Genomic DNA, 18,643 nt, shown 5'->3' with positions numbered 1-18,643 from the left:
GCATGTAAAGTCACCATTGGCTTTACTAGAGCTAAATTTACTAACAGAACTAGTACAAACCATCCTATTGTGGACGTACTGGTAGGGGTATTTCGATTACCCCTGGGTCTGTTGTTCGAGGGTGCACTGTCCCGTCCCCCTCGTCGAGTTTTGGCTGGTGGCAGTGGATACTACTTTTTATATTCGACCGAAAATATATTCCTATGGGATTCTTCCCATTGTTCGAGGCTAATACTTTTTTCCCTTAGTCTCTAACATACCGCCGGTTTATTTGTCTTAAATAAATCCACCGGTTGGTATTTTCTGCCAGAACTCGGTTTTTAAAATGGCATATGTGTTCGCCTCTGTAACTCCGAAACCAAAGGTTGAGCCCTTTGTTCCACTTTTGGCGGGCTTCTGCACAGAAGCCCTCCAGAGTGGTGCCATTCTGTCTGGGTACCACAGGGGGTGTGGGAGGGGGTTTAGGCACCCTGGACTGAGTTGCCTTGCCAACTCAAGTCGCACTCTTGTGTGATTGGCCCGAGTGGTGAGCCGCCCTGCTCACCACTTAGCATGTTTGATTGACAGCTAGGCTGAATGAATGGGGGTTTTCTGCATAAAAGCAGGGCTTTTGGGACTGGAACTTCAGAAGTCGCCACAGGACCTAAGAATCCGACGAGGGTAAAGCTGAGCCGACCTGCAACGACGACATCTCCTGTGGAGCCCTGCTGAACCGACTCACCACTTAGATCTCCCCGCTGGAGAGTCTTCTTCCCCTGACTGGTGGGAAAAACCAGTCCCTTGCTTTTTCTTCGCTTCCAGGATGTCCAGTGGTCGAATTGCCTGTGCTGAGCACCCCGGCAACCGGATAGCCACTGACCACTGTACCGCAACCAAAAGGTGGTGCCTTGTGATTGAGCACTCCGCGGCTGGTCTCTTCCCTGGTGGTGCAACGATCTTCAACTTTCTTCGACGACGAGATCATCTCATATTCTGGCAAAGCCCCAACTTGCATCCACCACCAGGAACAACTGCCCCCGCCGGAGCTGTCTCTTAACTCTCAAGGTACTGTGTCCACCTGGCTTCCCTTGTGACGGTTAGCGTGAGGTGTCTTAAATCCTTACCTTTCCATTGGGTCGCCTCCAGACCTTCTTAACTTTTTGTTCTAAACTGGTCCTCTCTGTGACATTTTGCTACAAAGACTTGAGGTGCATTTCCACTGTGATACTTTTGGGACATACAGCCCTACCTCTCTTCGAGTGGGCCTGGCCTCAGAACTTTGTGATTTACCGTCAACCCTGCCTTGCTCGCCTTGCATTTGTTTCGTAAAAGTGTTGGTACTGAGTTGGTTTCATACCCTGCCTTTTTCTCTCCCTTTCTAACGAATACTAGAGTGCCATCTAGGTTAAAGCATTCACCTCTGTCTGCAAATAAGTGGTGCCGTTGAACCTAGACTTGTCGAAATATTGTTATGGGATTGATATATGCTTATAGTAATTGTGATTGAAGTTGTTTGCCATATTAGTGCCAGTGTGTTTTCCATAGATGTGTTTTTAAATAAATAATTATATATCTTTACACCCAAGCTCTGTTCCGTGTCTGCTTGTTCTACTGTGTAAATTGCCCTATCTTCTATACTCCAAATACGGCCTAACTCTTCTTGAGGGAAGTCTGACTGTTCAGCCACAGCTACCAAGTGAATCTGTGTGGGTCAGACTGCTACCAAGTGGGTTTACTGCCAAACACCTGTAGTCTTACATCTTTTGCAGTTGTCCCAGAGGGAACTGCACAGGTTTCTTCCTAATAGGGCTTAGTAAAATGTGAAGTGAAGGCTCCAGGCAACGTTGAGAGTTCAATCTCTTTATTTTGAGCTAAACTCACAGCGACAGCAGGCACCACCCATGAAGGCAGAACCCAACTGAAGTTTAAAGAACATCCACAAATGATAACATTCTGAGAACACACATACATCCAGTAGAACACACATACATCACAGTAGAACCAAAGTCATATGGCAAAGGAATGGAACATTGTGATTGATCTACATCCACATATATAACTATGTTACATATAATTCATTGCCCAATGTATGCTTACTCATGTTAGCACAACTAAGTAGACTCAACATAAAACCACTCAACTGAGGCAATACAAGACTCCACTCTTAGTATAAGGCTGTACCACCTGAGTTCAGCGTATCAGCCAGGCTTATCAATACAAATGATCCAAAGAAAAACTGAAACACTATGTATTGTAAAAATAAAGGATTTATTTAAATATAGGTAGGCCCAGATCAATCTAGGAGTAAGTAAGTACTAAAACATTATGAGAATTCACAGTATAAAAACATAACACTATATTTGAAATCCACAGATCCAAATATAGACCTTATTTGGAACACCTAACAGTAGTTCTAGGGAAGTTAAAACCTTGTTATACACATTTAGTATAGGTCAAGCCTATTCTTTGGGAGTAAAAGACCAATGGTTACTTTCAGATTACATTCAGTAATACAAGGGCAGTAGGCCCTTCCAGTTGTACGGTGTCTCTTGGAACAAATTACATAAACAGTCAACTGGACAACATACTTTTGTTGAATAGTGAAACACTTATCCTAGGTGTAGTAAAAACCCATAACTACTTTTGTCATAACACACAGTTATATCAGGTGAGTAAAACCTAAGGATGCAACATACAATTACAGATGCTTTTGAAATCAGTGATCACCAGATTGAGGGAAGCAATAACTCCTGTAACTTATTTTGGATGGCACACAGCTAACACAAGGTAAGTAAAACCCACATACTTTAACTTCACAATGAAGGGGAAAGTAAAACCCAATGTCACTTTTTACTGAATAGTTATTCTTGGTAAGCAATAACCTTATGTAGACTTATTAAGGACAGGCTAAGAGTAAGTCAGGGGAAGCAGGACCCAGTTGGGGGAACACTCATACAGTTATCCTAACAGGACTAACCTGGTGATACCCGCAGTTGGAGGACACTCATACAGTTACCCTACATTAATAATCTGGTGAAACCAACGCATTACTTTTGTAAAGAGGCACAACCTAATCACAGGAGAGTAAAATACCTTTAAATCTACTTTCTATTAGACTGGCAAAACAGTGGCTAAGGAAGAAAAGATATTAACCATACTTTTAAGAATAGTGCATCACACATCCAAGATCAGTAAGAACTTTTGTAACTGTTCACTCTTAGAATTACAGTTACCAACCAACTTTTTTACAAGTAAGTAAAACACTTGATTTCTTTTCTAGGCAGAAGTCCCAATCCCTTCAAAGTCTTTCCCTTATTCTTGGAGCGTGAGTGTTCTCAGGGGCAGAAGGGGGGTCACTAGGACTAGTAACCAACAGGCAGTGTTAGAAAAGTTTTTTAGTAGCAAAAGTCAGAGTTCCTTAGGACAACTGGGCAAGCAGGTGAGTACTTTACTTCTAGAGTTAGAAGAGGGTCCAGGGTCTTCAAAGAAGACACCCCAGCAGGATTCTAGCAGTGAGACTGGGTGCACTGGATGAGGGACCTCCCAATCACAGAAAACACCCTAAGGCTACATAGAAATCCCAACAGGCTTAAGGTAAGTATATACCCAAGCCAGCACAGTACCTCAGCAATGAAGAATAGATTGCAGCAGGAGAATTTCAGAGTCTGCAGCCAAATACCCGGTCAATGGATTCTTTGTCGTGGAGACTGAAAGCAAGACCTCAGCAGGGACTTTTCAGCAGGGATCAATGAAGAAGGCTAAAGGCAATATTTCCCTCATGGCTGAATGCAGTTCTGCAGTTTTGGCACCTTTTCAAGAAGCACAGAAGAAGACAGAAAATCATGGTTGAATTCTCGTCGTTTTAAAGGTCCAGCACTCTTGTGAGGGGAGTTTTCAGACTCTATTCATGTTTTTGGAGATACACAAAGATGCCCACGATGTTTCAGCGAGATTCGGAATTCGGAAGACTATGCAACGCACAGTGGCTGGAGGTCCCAGTGTATTGGGGTATTGCAAGAACCCAAGGTCACAGCAACCCGTGGAATGGCTCAAAATACAGGTCTTCTTGAGTTTATCGGGTTTCACCAGGCTCTGGGTTCAGGTCATTGTTCTCGGAGACCCCATATCAATTGGAAGGAAGGGCTGCAGCAGGCTCCGGTTATACAGCAGGCTCTCCGGACGCTGGAAATCATCTCTGCCCCTTTTCCTTCGTCATCCTCTTCAGTTTTCTGTTCCAGTGGTCGAAATGACTTCAGCTTCCAGGTTTCCAGTATTTATCAGGAACTACAGCACAACCTCTGCATTCTCTCCTTGCATTTTTCAAGAAAGGGACGTCTGGTCGTCCAATCAGGACAGCCAGCCCCCCACTGGGATTTGTCTCAGTTGAAGCAAGCATAAGACGAAGGAGGGGGAAGTTTTGGACTCCTCCCCCACTTCCTGTGCTTACAGACTGACTGGAGTCTCGGCGGGGTGTCCAGGGGACTCCCGCCGAAGACAAAACTCACACAAAGGAATTTCCAACCCTGGTTGTCAGGGGAAGGAACAAAAAACAAAAAGAAACACTAAAATGGCACAAAAAGAAGACAGGGGCCATTTTGGTTAAATGAGCAACCTTAGGTGTCTTTACTGCAGCTGTGATCACAGCCCGTGGTAAAGGTGCACCAAATTAGTAAAAGGTATCACTGCCACCAGCCATTAAAGGTAAGCTTCTCACTGTAACAGATTTTTTACAGTTTTAATGTGAAAGGGGATACATTGTATCTCCCCAGCACTCCACATAAGGTGGGGTGTGCTGGTTTCACAGAATAACATGTAAAAGGGATCAAAAGATCCTTTCTACCCTTGGAAACTGTAGTTCACTCAAGGTTAGCACAAGAAAGTTAAATGGGGAGCCCCTGGGGCAACCCAGCAACAACAGGCACTTTTTGCCAATACGTTATTAAACATGATAACTTTAAATAGACACTATGGAGAGTCTCAAAAATGAAACCCATAAAAAAGAGTTAAAGATTAGGTGAGTGTGGAAAAAGGTTTCCCCTCACTGAGATATTAATGAAAAATATCCCACTAGAAAAGCAAAAAGTTCTGGGGTTGAACCAGAAAGGATGATTTACCAGCTCTGTGGAAATCTTACCTAACATGGACGCATGCTTGCTTTGATTGTTGACTCTAACTGCAACATTACCATACAAAATAACTACTCATGCCCATGGTCTGACCACCATATAATCACCTTTCCCATCCAGGTAACAAAACCTCCCAAACCTCTCACCAAAACATTCTTCCCCTTCTTGGCCCACTTAAGTTGGATCCAGGAGGACATCAGATCCCCAAGTCTCCAAGTCTTAGCTCAGCTCTACATTAACACACTAACTGATGCGGTTAACACCATTGCCCCATGAACTCACAAGAGAGCCAAATCCTCTGTGCATGTTAACGCCTGGTACTACCACAAGCTCAATGACCTTAGATCCAAGAAAAGAACAGCAGAAACAAGTTGGAAAAATTCCCCCACAGACACTCTCAAACAGGAATTTAACCCTGTGGCTAAACAAATCAAACATGCCATGACTGTAAAGCCTCCATGTACAACGCTAGAATAACCAATGCCAATTCTGACACGTGTTAGCTTTTCGCCATACTCAGAGAATTAGAATCTCCCGTCCCTCAAGCCTCATCACAGAACGAAGACTTTGCCTGGTGCAGCAGTATGCAACATGCCATGTTTCAAAAAAATTGAATTGAAATACAACAGAAGATAATAGCCAACAAACAAACTAGTACAAAAATCACTCAACAAAGCACCTAATAATCCAATAATCATTACTTGGACACCACCTGACACCCCTCAGTTCACATTTAAGAATATAACAACCCTGGACACACTGCATGTCCTGAAAAGCCTCAAGCCCTTGAGATGCAAGAGAGACGTGTGTCCAGCCCCACTGATCAAAGACTGCGCTGAAGCATTGGCCCCATTCATCACAACTTTCATCAATGCTTCATTTTCCACAGGGGTGGTCCCATCCCTGCTGAAAGAAGCCTGGTTCCTACCACTATTTAAAAAAAAAAACCTTCCCTAGACCCTGCCATCCCAAATAACTATAGACCTATAACCACTGTCCCATTCCTCCCCAAAGTCTTCGAGAGAGCTGCCTATATACAGATTCAACACCATCTAGAATCTAACAAAGAACTAGGTCTTAGACAATCTGGATCCGTCCGGGCCACGGCACAGAGTCAGCAGTATTGGATCTGGAAAATCAAATGGACGACATTAGAGACAAGGGAAAACTGGCTTTGTTGCTCCTCTTCGACCTATCCGCAACATTCGACCTGGTTGAATACAGTATCCTATGTCACGACCTATCCTGCAGCCGTCTAACATGAAGCAGCAGCATGGATCACCTCCTTCCTTGAAGGGCGAGTAATGAAAGTAGTCTCAGACCAAGTTAGCCCAGCATCCGCTCCCATGAACTCTGGAGAACCTCAAGGCTCTTGTGTCTCTCCCAACTGTTATAATATCTTTATCGCTCTTCAACCTCCTATACACTCAGGGCATCATTTACACTAATTAAGCAGATGAGACACAAATCCTCCTCCCACTATCAGGTAACTACACTCTAGACACTGCCCTGCTAGACACCACACACACCACCATCCAGGCATGAATGGAAATCCATGGCCTTTGCCTTGAGGATGAAAAGACTGAACTACTTCTGGTCTGTCCATTCTCAAATCTAAATAATCTGAATGCAGACTACTCTGCATTCAACATATAGGGTACTATGATCACAGTATCACCGCCTGTTAAGATTCTTTGGGATTACTTAGACGCTACCCTCTCGCTCTCCCGCCATAGCCTCATCTGCAGCACATGCCACTAAATTTCTCATTGCATCCAGACCATATCTATCTAAAGACAACTGCTTAACTGTAGCACGATCAGTGATAGGCGCTAAACTGGACTATTGCAATCTCCTCTCACAACATACAGAAACTACAGAGAATTCAAAATAATGCCCTACGAGCAGCACTAAACTTGCCTAAACATCACCATATATCTCAGGCGAGGAAAGCAGTACACTGGCTGCCCATATGTCAAAGAATCTTCTTCAGGACACTCAACATTACCCACAGGTGCATATCTAAAGTGACCCCACCATAGCTAGCTCAGAAAATTGTTCCCCATCAAATTGGTAGACCCACCAGAACACCCTACACCTGCAGGTTGATCCAACCCAAAATTCAACCGAACAGGAGCAGGAGGGGCAATCTTCCCTGTCCTTGCTGCAAAGCAGTGGAACACCCTCCCTTAGACACTTAGCGCCAAAAACTCTTACTAGGCCTTTCGAAAAACCCTAAAAACTTGGCTGTTCACCTGAAAAATTTTAAGATAGACAACACCTCCCACATCAGCAATTTTTGCCCATGGCTACTGTACTGTCTCAGTAATCCGTGGTATCATATTGCCTTATCTGTACTATTATGCTTAAACACCTACTCTCTGTACCTACCCATACCGATGTACCACTGTCTCATCTTGAACTAAGAACGCCCCCAGCCAATGGGCCTCATGTAACTGGATTGGAGCGCAATGATGCCCAAGGGCTTGTGTGCGCTGTATAAATGCAAAAAATAAATAAATAAACTCAAACGGCTTATATGAAATGGACCCTACTTGCTCTAAGGAATCCCCATAGTGGTCAGGTCAACTGGCTAAAGCAATTTCTCTGGCATAAGGGGTGGTTTGCTGTGCCTTTAAGTGTCTGAGCAGGAAAGGGCGGCAGTCTGTTGCTCCAACACTGCTAAAATGCAGAACCACATACAACCCAGTTGTTGAGGTAACCGAGTCTCTGCAACGGAGCTAAGGTGGCAGAGGTGCTGTGGAACGTATCTTAAAATGGACTACACAAGTAACATGGACTCCATCTGAGTACACTTGAGGCTTGCTGGGGTGTCAATAGACATTCGTCTGTCCAAACAGTTTTACTTTTCTGATCTGTGCTTTATTCCTTTTTTAAAATGTATTATGTATTTATTTATTGTGCAGTTAGATAACACATTTGATGTATGACTTTTTACACAGTCAAACATTCTTTGTTACAGTTTAATTCATTGAGCAATTTCAATAGCTTTAAAGACAATTAGATTTCTTTCCCAGCCGATAATCTTATCCAAAAGTCTTGCATACTGATCCAGTCGATATTGTGTACTGAGCTGGCAAAGTATTTTATTCATAAATTCAAAGTTGCTTTGCATGTTATTAGCAGATGTCTAATGTCTTGTGTAAGTCCTTCTCCACATCGGTCTCATTGTTCGATGCACAAGTCTATATTTTGCCAAATTCTTTGCGTTTCCTTTCTTTTTATCAGATTTTATCAAAAGCGCAAAAGTTCTGCACGCCAGTCGGGATTTGGAAATCGTCTTCTGTAGCACAATATGCATTTGCTTGATTTTTCACAAATGCCGATGGTTTTGCTGCTCTAGTTGACATCCAATCTGTTTTCATTATTGCACGTTTTACCTTGTCTATATTTGTTACTAGCTCTTCCCTCGATGAACCGCTTCGAGGTAGCATTCTTTCAGCATCTCCTTGAAGAATCCTCAAATATTCACTTTTTATGATTGCCATGTGCTCCTCCAGATCTTCATATAGGGAGCATTTGTGTGGATGGATTATTAATCTGTATAGTGTTACTAACCAGTCGAAATATCCTTGTATGGATTGTAATCTTAGTTCGTATCTCAATTGGGCAATGGGGACAGCCAAAGGAAGTAGTAGCAATTTTTCCAGATGTTTCCTTCTAGGCGACCCCAATTCTATTTCCATGTGCTGGGATGAATTTCCATTCTATATAGAATTGCTGGTATTATTTTCCCTTTATAGAATTTTTGTATACCAATAGTGCTTATAAAACTTCAGGATACCTCTGATTTACCTAATACTCCCTATCTGTGGTAAAGGCAGCTACATTCAGCTACATTCTCCCCAATCCCTGCTGCACACCTCTCTGGCCTCTGGAATGGTGAATGTAAAGGCCAGGTGGGCTTAGATCACTCTAAATTGCTAGTTAGTCGGTAGCCATAGAATTCACTCATGAACTGTCCCTCATGTGCCATTTAATATCAAACCTATGATTTGAATGGTATAGTAGATCAAGTAGTCTCTTGCATGGCAGTGTGTGCCTTAGGACAGCCTGTTGATGCACTGAACGTCCTGGCTTAAGTAGAGTGCTCTTGTACTGCGCTTGTTTTATTTTTCTTTGCTGTGCATAACTCTTTAGGTAAAGAAGGGGATGTATAGTTGGCTAGCGGGAGTGACAAATAAGAAAACTGCATTGATGGGTGTTGCTTGGAAGTACCGGGTCTCCTTGCTCCAGTGGGCGCACCCAAGACTCCAGCAGATAAATGTAAATTAGGTAATGTTACTAACTTCCTGCGTCCATGGCCTTGTGGTCGCCTGCAGCATCTCCTCATTTGCAGCAACTACCATCTCTCCCAGGTACCATCCAGCGGCACCCTGATGTGGTAAGCGCATTTCTGGGCTTTTGCCTATTTATCCCTCTTTTCTCTTCATGTGCTTTCACTGAACCATGGCAGCACCACACATTTGCAGATCCTGCCCGCTCACAAAGATCTGAACGCCTCATGCCTCACCATCCAGTAATCTCATGTATGCGCACTCAGCGCCATTGGCCTCATTGCTTTTTGTGTCATTTACTGATGGCCGTCCTCATCCGCGGCACCGGAGTACATCCGAGGCTGGTTTGGTTGCCATGGTGCTTCAGAGTAAATGAGTGTCCTGATTGGCTGCCCCAATACTCTTGAAGCCATTCGCAAGCCGGCAGGCAAGGAAAGCCGGCCCCCAGCAAAGGCCCTGTCCAAGCCTGTCTGAGCATGGAGGAGCAGCCCAGCCCCTGTACTTTATACTGTTGAACTTTCCAACTCGAGGCTCCTTTTGATCACCAACTTGATCTCGTAAGCAACCTCAGGGTATAACGGTCGATGCTCCTTGCTTGGTCACTTCATCTGTTTTCTATCTTTTTATTCTTTCACTGCCTCTGCCAGGCCTTCTACTAGCCATATCCCCACTATGCTACGCTTGTCTGGGAATGCTTGGTGTAAAAACCACTTTATTGTGTTCTAGATCTGTGCAACCACCTTAGAGTTTGGCCTAGCTACCTTTAGTGCCACCCTTACACAAGAAACAGCCATACAGATAACCCAATGTAACCTCCTATAATTTGCGGTGAGGCTTTGCCAGTACGTGTAACCATACCTGTTTGACATTATGCTGCATGATGTAGTCCCCTGCAACTTGGGATGAAGCTTTGCCTGTCCGTGTAACCATACCTGTTTGACTCTATGCTGCATGATGTAGCCCCCTGCAAGTTGGGATGAAGCTTTGCCTGTCCGTGTAACCATACCTGTTTGACTCTATGCTGCCTGATGTAGCTCTCTGTAACTTGGGGTGAGGCTTTGCCAGTCCATGTAACCATACCTATCTGACGTTATGCTACCTGATGTAGCCCCCTGTAATTTGAGGTGAAGGTTTTCTCAGTCTGTATAACCATACCTGGTTGACTCATATGCTGCCTAATCTAGCCCCCAATAACTTGGGGTGAGGTTTTGTCAGTGTGTTTACCCATACCTGTTAGACTTTATGCTGCCTGATGTAGCCCCCTGTAACTTGGGGTGAGGCTTTTGCCAGTCTATGTAAACATACCTTTTTGACTCTATGCTGCCTGATTTAGCCCCCTGTTGCTTGTGGTGAGGCTTTGTCAGTCTATGTAACCACACCTGTTTGACTTTTTGCTTCCTGATGTAGCCCCCTGTAATTTGAGGTGAGGCTTTGTCAGTCTGTATAACCTTACCATTTCTTGTCTGTAACTGCATGCTCTATCCTGCACTTCGCAAAACCATGTACCAAGTACCATGCACTTTTCTGTAACTAGCACCTAGAAGCCCGAGGGCTTTGTGCGCTGAAATAAATGCTAAATAAATAAAGTTATACAGAAGTGACAGAGCATTAATTGTGAGAGAGCTTAGTAATAGCGTGCTGTTTGTATGTTACATCTAAGTGAATACCTTTGTGGCAATTCACTTCAACGCAATTACTTCATGATCTCTGGGGTTTTTGCTCATTTCGGGGGCTTAGCTACCCCATCGCATGCACTCCTAGCTCTCTAGCCCCACCTAACCTATAGCCTCTATTCCCCCGCCCACCTAACCTCCACTCCCTACCCCTCTCATACTTCCTTATATTCTCAATGTATTTCTTTCCTTCTCATGTTCACCCTTAATCGCTTATATTTCATTTTGCTCATCATCGATGGCACCTTCTGTCAATGGCTTCCTCCCTTGCTCTAGTCCCCATCTCATTATCTTGCACACCTGCACACCCCTTATCACATCCTCCTTTAAATATTTGCACTCTCCTCCTTGCGCCCTGGTGCCTATAAATGCATAATGCAAAGTACATCAGTAAATGAAAAAACGATTGTTTTTGCAAGGTAATGGTTTGCCATGTTTATTGCAACGTTACCTAAAACATTTTTTTGGTCTAGAATGTTGCAAGGTGTACGAACCTCTCTTGTGCTAGTTGCCGTTCGTTTTATAGTGCTGTTTTTTAAGGATAATAATTGTAATTATTATATTTATATAATAGAATATTTGGAACAAACTATGTCTGTATATGTAATGTATATACTTCTTTACAGTCTCTACTGTTTTGTTAAATGCTTTATTGATTAAACCAATTCACCCACCCCCAAAAAATAATAATAATAAAAAAAAAGAATCTGGAATTGATGTACTACCTCTGCATAATGGCAGCTGGAACTGCTGTGCTAAGTCTGCACACTGGATTGTGGCAACAGCGTGAGCGCATGTGCAGTGGAAGTCAATCATGTGGTTGGACGCCATTTCGATGGCAAACCCTGGAAACTGTGAGAGTACAAGGGCCGTATCTGCTATACAATAAAACTGCGTCTCATGAATGTGACAAAAGAAGAACATACAAAATGGAGGAGGCACCCCGATAACTCGGGCAGGGTCCTCCTGCTCCCTCCTCCCTGGGTAAGGGGGAGGGATAATGCGAAGCGTGCCAAAGCTCTTGGAAAGCCTACGAAGGGCAACAAAGGAAGGGTGCGGGCCAAGCCCCATATAAGCGGCGGGCATCCGGCTGCAGCAGAAAAGGATTTTCGTTTTGGTTTTCGTTTTGCCCGCAGCAGGAGAAAAGGATATCGGAGCCAGCTGGGAGCAGTACAGAGCGGTATGCAAGAAGAGCGAGGAGACCTGATAGTGAGGCCAGCTGGGTGTCGAAGAGTGAGGCGTCCTGATAGTGAGGCCAGCTGGGTGTCGGTGAAGCGAGGTGCCGTTGGGGACCGAAGGCGTGGAGTAGCTGAGGTGTATGTACCTGGTGAGTGGCGGATAAAGGAGGTCGCCGCGGGGCGAGGCAAAGATGACAGAGCAGCGGGGACAGCCCAACACGCTGCCGGAGAGGACCGAGAGCAATGGAGAGAGTCCAGCACGCCACCGGAGAGGACAGGGAGCAGCAGAGAGAGCCAATCATGCTGCTGCCGGAGAGGAAGAAGAGCAGTGGGGAGAGCCCAGCACACCACCGGAGAGGAAGGGGGGGACCAGCAGAGAGAGCCCGCACACGGTCAGTGCCAGCTTACGGACACAAGGTAGGCGGGCTGTGAACCCGGACCGCCATGGGTGAAATAACTGAAACAATAACAAATAACTGAAAGAGATACATATCGTGCTCCATTGGCTGTGATCCGGGCTGAAATAGCAAATAACAGGAAAGGATCCAGGCCGCGTGTGGTGAAATTGACAAGGAGGTGCATGCACACTGATTGTATTTAATTGGAAAGGCACATTCACTTTCAAGGCGTATTTACTTTTGGAAGTCTGTGCTTTGTGGATTAATTGCGAAGCTGCCGGGGGGGGGGTACAGTCTCTGGAAAACAAATTATTTGAGCTTTGCAGACAGAGTCAGGCGGTAGTACACACAGCATAAGGACTGAGACTCAAGAGGGCTTTAATAAGGGAGTTACCTGGAAGGCTGCTGCAATCGGCAGTGCATGTGCCTGGGTTGATAAGAAAAGGCTGTTGCAGAGTAAGAAGCATACAACTTATTATCAAAAGGGGTGCAAAATCTGAAAATGGTAGATTAATTAGCCTAATTTTTAGCACTACTTTTGAAAACTTAGTACAACTGTGTAGCTTATTCTGAACAGGAATGGCAATAAATGTGGGTTTATGGGGTCTATATTTCTACTAGAATTGTGAAACTGTATACATTCATTCCCATGTTAATCACACACATTTGTGGAAAGTTGCTTAACATTTGGAATGTGTATTCATAGCGAAAAGGACAAAATTCTGTAGAAAGTTAAAACAAGATCCTACAGCTGCAAGATTAAGATTTTGATGAAAAGATGCTAGACAAAATATGGCTTCTTTGTGTGTAATGTGTATAAAAGTGACTAATGTAGAAATGTGTGTTTAGTGTAAAATCCGATTTTGAGACCAGTGGCTAAAAGGAGGTCTCTGAGGACTGTAAAGCAAATCATAAAATGTGACATCAGCCAGCCTTGATCCAATCACCCCAAATGCAAGGCGGAGATGAAGTGTTGACCCTATCTCAGCTCAAAGGGGCAAGCATAGCTAAGCTGGCCTATACACCCCTTTGTGATGTCATTTTTAAAGGATAAATAGCGACAGATGACAGCACATAGGGACTGACAGATCCACTCACTCTCCTGACTGCTGGCGGAGCGCCCTGCTGCTGAAATATGCATCTTCCTTGTTCCAGACACCAGAAACTTGGCAAAGCAAAGGCCTATTGCATAGCTGAAACATTCTCAGCTAGGCCTCAAATTCTAGAACAGAACCCCAAAAGCCTAGGGGAAGCATCATAATATAGCCAGGCGTGCTGTTAATGCTTGCCTGCTGCATTGAAAAATCCTCAGAACCAAGAGGGGCAGATCCCGTCCAGTCCTGAGCCGTGCAGTGACCAGAGCTCCTTGCTGACCCTGTCCAGTCCGATGTGCCCAGCTGTCCGTCCCTGATAGATCCGATTCAATGGTCCAGAATCCTGACGATCCAAAATCTTAAATCCGTTTGTTTTGTGAGTATTAACAGGAAGCTAGAAACGTTTGATTCCTGTGCATTACCTTGTCCCCTCCTAACCTCTGAACTATCCTTACTTCCATAATCAGAAATATTGTTTAAATCCGTAGTGAAATCTTATTCTGTCTATCTGTAAAAGCAGCCTTTTCCTAGACATTTTGTCAACTTTGATCTATTAATTTCATTCGAGTGACCAGCCTAGTGCTCCAAGGTGGACAGCGTGGAACCAGGATTGAGTCGCAAATCACTCCTGACTCTTACCAGTGCCGTCCTAGTGGCTGAGCCTGGATGCTCGATTCCATAGTGAATATTTTTCTGATTTTAAAACTGAAGCCTCTTTCCATTCTCGCACCTATCTCGCAAAAACAACCTTTACTAAAACGTCTAGATCTCCCTCAGTTTTTGTGATCCATTGCTATCCATAGAACCCAGTAAATGCATCTCAAAACAGTGTGATTCTCCTGTTATCGTGAATATCGTGCACGGAAAAGTTTGCCGCAAATTTCATTTTGAAAACCTTTACACGTGTGAAATAGCTCTAAACTGCTTCTAACTTGGATTTTTAGATTGCAAATGTTTTCTGCTGACTAAATCATTGCTTATGCTTGTGTGCAACTGTTCAAAGTGGCTTCTGTAGGAATATATAATAATTTAAGCATTTTTCCAAACATTTAGAGTTCTTGCTCAGCCACTTTAAAAGTCATCCTGACAGTTAAAGAGCCCAATTCGTTTTTCTCTTTCTGTGTAATGGGGTAAGGGGGAAGTGAGACACTATTTGATCTGTGCTATTCCTGAATACCTGCTCTCGCCTTCCATCTCTTTGCATTTCCGATTGGGGGTTGAGGGGTTTTGCAGGGGGAACCTCTAAGCATAGTGCTATCTGATCTGAACCAACACAAAAGTATTATTTTCTGTGCTGCATTTGTTTTGCTCATTACGTACTCATTGTGTATTAAAGATAGTATTCAGTGTTCTGTCACCCCATTGGTGATTGTTGTATCTATTAAAATATATATTGTGATTCTGATCTTAAATAAATAAATAATACCTTTTACAAACCAGCCTGATTCCTGGTCCAGCATGACCCAGGGCATTTTCAAGTAAGGGGTGTGATACGAGTGGTACATCTTTCAAATAATTGAATCTATATATCAAATAAGTTTTTCCATTGCGTTCAACACTAGGCCGAGAGCAGAGTGTATCGCCTGATTGAAATTCTTAACAGGGGGGGCCTCGGTGGCCGGTAACCCACCTTCAGCGTGGCAGTGTTTTGGCGACCAGTGACAAGAGACAGACTCCTGTCTTCGCTCTTCCCGGACCAGCGCCTCTTGGGAGCCTACGCGGCGGGGGCGTTTGGTGGTAGCAATGAGAGCTTAACTACCCGCGAACAAACAGCGCTCTCTCAACCCAGGAACACCTGCAGGGGCAGGCAGGTCTCAGACACGAAGGTTTGGGGGAGTTGTGACTACTGTGGACTTTGTTGGGAAAAGGGGGAAGCAGGTTTTGGACACAGAGCAGTAACCGCACCTTCGGAATTATTTTCACAATTGTTTGCTGTGTTCTTTATTATGTGTGTGAAAATAAATCTGCAGCCTTTTTATGCCAAAAAGAAGACATGTCTCATTCTGCACCTTACTGGTTGGGAAAAGGAAGGTGCCAAGAGGAATGAGCAAGAGTGATGTATGTTGGCATAGTCATGGACAAATGCCCGGGTTAAGTAATCCGAGTAGCAGTGCAAATGACTTAACTCCCTGGACACATAATGGCAATATGTTGCACATGCCTATGTATACTCTAACAGGCCGATTCATGGAATAATTAGCGCGGCGCAAGTGGGCAAAAACGTGCGAATCGCAGTGGAATAGCGAAAATCGCAGTGCAAGTGCGAAAATCGCACGAAAAGCAGCGCACGTCGATTCATGGAAGGCCGTGCGCGAGAAAACCAGCAGATGTGCGATAAAAAAGTGCGCGGCGCACGTTGGCGCACAGGCCATCCAACAGCGTGCGCCAGGTCACAGCGAAAATCGCACAGGCCACAGCGAAATTCGCACATAGCGCGGCGCACGCAACAAAAGTAGGCGGAACACGGCGTAACACTCGGAATGGGGAACAACTTGCCAAAACGTGGGCGTCACGGGGGAAGTACAGGGCACAAGTGCGCGGAAAGCCCACACGCTCGCCTACAACACGTATTCATGGAATAGAATAGGGGAAAAAAGCGCACGCTCAAACCAGCGCACAGGCACAAACACGACCGCCACAAGAAAGCAGGCGGTAGCGTCTCTGCGGCTGTAAGAAATGTGCGCCAAAAGGTGCGCCAACAAATAGCACCTATATACTGCCATGATGAATGTCCCATACTGTGGCCCTCCAGGAAAAATGACGTGCAAAGGGGTACCCACAAACACGGACACCCACTGACAAAAAATACGTGTGCGTGTATACCGGGGTGCGCGGGAAGTCTAACACGCGATTTCAGCAGGGTACGTGCATCACAGGGGTTCGCGTGAAGTTATTCACGCGATCGGGCCTGGGGGAGCGGGCTACGTGTATTTCAGGGGTTCGCGTGAAGTTTCTCATGCGATCGGGCCTGGGGGAGCGTGCTACGTGTATTTCAGGGGTTCGCGTGAAGTTTCACACGCGATCGGGTCTGGGGGAGCGGGCTACGTGTATTACAGGGGTTCGCGTGAAGTTCCTCACGCGATCGGGCCTGGGGGAGCGTGCTACGTGTATTTCAGGGGTTCGTGTGAAGTTTCACACGCGATCGGGCCTGGGGGAGCGGGCTACGTGTATTACAGGGGTTCGCGTGAAGTTTCACACGCGATCGGGCCTGGGGGATAGGGCTACGTGTATTACAGGGGTTCGCGTGAAGTTCCTCACGCGATCGGGCCTGGGGGAGCGGGCTACGTGTATTCCAGGGGTGCGCGGGAAGTTCCACACGCGAATAGCCTGGGCGCGTGTATTTGAGGGGTGCGCGGGAAGTTCCACACGCGAATAGCCTGGGTGCGTGTATTTGAGGGGTGCGCGGGAAGTTCCACACGCGAATAGCCTGGGCGCGTGTATTTCAGGGGTGCGCGGGAAGTTCCACACGCGAATAGCCTGGGCGCGTGTATTTCAGGGGTGCGCGGGAAGTTCCACACGTGAATAGCCTGGGGGCGCGTGTATTTCAGGGGTGCGCGGGGAGTTCCACACGCGAATAGCCTGGGTGCGTGTATTTCAGGGGTGCGCGGGAAGTTCCACACGCGAATAGCCTGGGCGCGTGTATTTCAGGGGTGGGCGGGAAGTTCCACCCGCGAATAGCCTGGGTGCGTGTATTTCAGGGGTGCGCGGGAAGTTCCACATGTGATTTGACAGTGTGGGTCCTCCCAGGTGTACCCTGTACACCCTCCACGGCCCCTGCAGTCAGCCCACACCACAGGGGACTACCCTGCATCCCTGGTCATGTACCGCAGGCAGCCCACCCAACATGGGCATGCCCCCCAGCAAAGGCACATGTCTCCTTGAACTAATGAACACCAACTCATGTCCCCTTGCACCCCCACCCCCCAGCACTGTGGGGCACCTGCCAGCAGGCCCCCACCCATGTCCAACTCATGTCTCCCACCACCCCCACCCCCCAGCCACCAGGGTCACCCTCCACCAGGCCCCCACTCATGTCTCCCCCCACCCCCACACCCCAGCAGTGCAGGGTCACCCTCCACCAGGCCCCCACTCATGTCACCCACCACCCCCACCCCCCAGCCACCAGGGGCACCCTCCACCAGGCCCCCACTCATGTCTCCCACCACCCCCACACCCCAGCAGTGCAGGGTCACCCTCCACCAGGCCCCCACTCATGTCTCCCACCACCCCCACACCCCAGCAGTGCAGGGGCAGCCTCCACCAGGCCCCCACTCATGTCACCCACCACCCCCACCCCCCAGCCACCAGGGGCACCCTCCACCAGGCCCCCACTCATGTCTCCCACCACCCCCACACCCCAGCAGTGCAGGGTCACCCTCCACCAGGCCCCCACTCATGTCTCCCACCACCCCCACACCCCAGCAGTGCAGGGGCAGCCTCCACCAGGCCCCCACTCATGTCACCCACCACCCTCACCCCCCAGCCACCAGGGGCACCCTCCACCAGGCCCCCACTCATGTCTCCCACCACCCCCACACCCCAGCCACCAGGGGCACCCTCCACCAGGCCCCCACTCATGTCTCCCACCACCCCCACACCCCAGCAGTGCAGGGGCACCCTCCACCAGGCCCACACTCATGTCCCCTATCACCCCCACCCCCCGCCACCAGGGGCACCCTCCACCAGGCCCCCACTCATGTCTCCCACCACCCCCACACACCAGCAGTGCAGGGTCACCCTCCACCAGGCCCCCACTCATGTCACCCACCACCCCCACCCCCCAGCCACCAGGGGCACCCTCTACCAGGCCCCCACTCATGTCTCCCACCACCCCCACACCCCAGCAGTGCAGGGTCACCCTCCACCAGGCCCCCACTCATGTCTCCCACCACCCCCA

The sequence above is a fragment of the Ambystoma mexicanum genome, chromosome 4q, assembly GCF_040938575.1.
Source record: "Ambystoma mexicanum isolate Mex_15411 chromosome 4q, UKY_AmexF1_1, whole genome shotgun sequence".
In the NCBI taxonomy this organism is placed as follows: domain Eukaryota; kingdom Metazoa; phylum Chordata; class Amphibia; order Caudata; family Ambystomatidae; genus Ambystoma; species Ambystoma mexicanum.
The sequence above is the reverse complement of the archived record's forward strand: the minus strand, read 5'-3'. Positions refer to the sequence as shown.